Source organism: Pristiophorus japonicus, unplaced genomic scaffold (genome assembly GCF_044704955.1).
Source record: "Pristiophorus japonicus isolate sPriJap1 unplaced genomic scaffold, sPriJap1.hap1 HAP1_SCAFFOLD_1224, whole genome shotgun sequence".
In the NCBI taxonomy this organism is placed as follows: domain Eukaryota; kingdom Metazoa; phylum Chordata; class Chondrichthyes; family Pristiophoridae; genus Pristiophorus; species Pristiophorus japonicus.
Window position 1 is genome coordinate 72,501 of NW_027250888.1, and position 1,872 is coordinate 74,372.

Consider the following 1,872-nt stretch of genomic DNA (forward strand, 5'->3'; position numbering starts at 1 on the left):
GGGAAACCATCAACCGAAGGCCCGGTAAGGCGGCCGAATCTGACCTCATAGACTTCCACACAACGGGACTTTTGACTTTCCCGGCCGCGGGTGGCCTCCACCCGGCCTCAGCCATCAGCCCTGCCTGCCTCCAGCCGCCTTCTGGTTAATGAGTTATCCAGCCTGGCACTTCGGTTGCGCCAGCGAGACCAAGTCTCGGCTTTGGTTAATGATTTGAGCCGAACCGACCTGCCCCCCGCCCCCGCGGGCTGAACTCGGGCAGGTCTGCCGATTTCCCGACTCCTTTCGGGGCCTAATCGCGTCGCGCGAGCCGCCTGGCGCGATCGGGGACCATGCCCCGGCCTCTGCCAGGCCTCGGGCAGCCGCTTTTGAAGCCCGACCAAAAACCCGAAAAATGGGCAAAAAGGGAATAAATTCCCGCCCAAAAAGGGTGAATAGTCGGTTGGGCGGCAGCCCTGGTCGGTCTCTGCAGACCTGGAGGCTCGAGACGTTTGTTTAGAAAACTCACCAAGTCTCGATTCTGCCACCTCCTACCTCTGTGCAGATACCCCGCCAACCCCCAAGGACAGAAATGACAAGTGTCAAGTTGGCGGGGCGTCGGGCCACCTGCTGCCGGCCATGAGCATCCAAATCCCCGCAAAAGGGGCATTTTCATTTCTTCATCGGGACTTCCGACAATTGCCGAGGTTCAACTCATTAACGTTGTTCGCAGACACTTGCCAGAAAATGCAAGTGGCCACTTTGCCGGGCCGACTCGCTTGCCCAAGCGGGAAACCATCAACCGCAGGCCCGGTAAGGCGGCCGAATCTGACCTCATAGACTTCCACACAACGGGACTTTTGACTTTCCCGGCCGCGGGTGGCCTCCACCCGGCCTCAGCCATCAGCCCTGCCTGCCTCCAGCCGCCTTCTGGTTAATGAGTTATCCAGCCTGGCACTTCGGTTGCGCCAGCGAGACCAAGTCTCGGCTTTGGTTAATGATTTGAGCCGAACCGACCTGCCCCCCGCCTCCCCCGGGCTGAACTCGGGCAGGTCTGCCGATTTCCCGACTCCTTTCGGGGCCTAATCGGGTCGCGCGAGCCGCCTGGCGCGACCGGGGACATGCCCCGGCCTCTGCCAGGCCTCGGGCTGCCGTTTTTGAAGCCCGACCAAAAACCCGAAAAATGGACAAAAATGGAAAAAATTCCCGCCCAAAAAGGGTGAATAGTCGGTTGGGCGGCAGCCCTGGTCGGTCTCTGCAGACCTGGAGGCTCGAGACGTGACTTTGGAAAACTCACCAATTCTCGATCAGCCACCTCCTACCTCTGTGCAGGTACCCCGCCAACCCCCAAGGACAGAAATGACAAGTGTCAAGTTGGCGGGACGGATTTGACTTCGGTCGCCGAGCCCTGGAACTAATTTCCCGCAAACGGCTTCGGATTTAGCTCCATCCAGACTTCCGGGACGAAACTTGACAGGCCGTATCTCCGCACTCCCGGAGCGCAGCCGCACCGTTCCGGCACCCATCGACGCGGCTGGCCGAGCCCGAGCGAACGCACCCCACGGCGGACGGCTAGGCCTTTCCGATTTTTTCACCCTTTTTCCCGAAAAGATTCCAACTGGCAGGGACATTCGCCCGACGGCTTAAAGACATGCCCTTCTGCCACACTAACGTCCCCGCCTTCGTTTGGCTATGTTGGCTTCGTCATTTCCGTCTTTTATTAAAGATACCATCTTAACACGCCGGTTAACCATTTGCCAGAGTTTTCGGTTAATGGTTTGCCACCTTCAACCCATTTGGTTAACCATTTGCCGCCGACAATTTTCAGTTCATCAGTTGCCACATTCAGACTTTCTTCTCCGGTTGCATTTCGCGGACTTCCAGCGCGCTCGG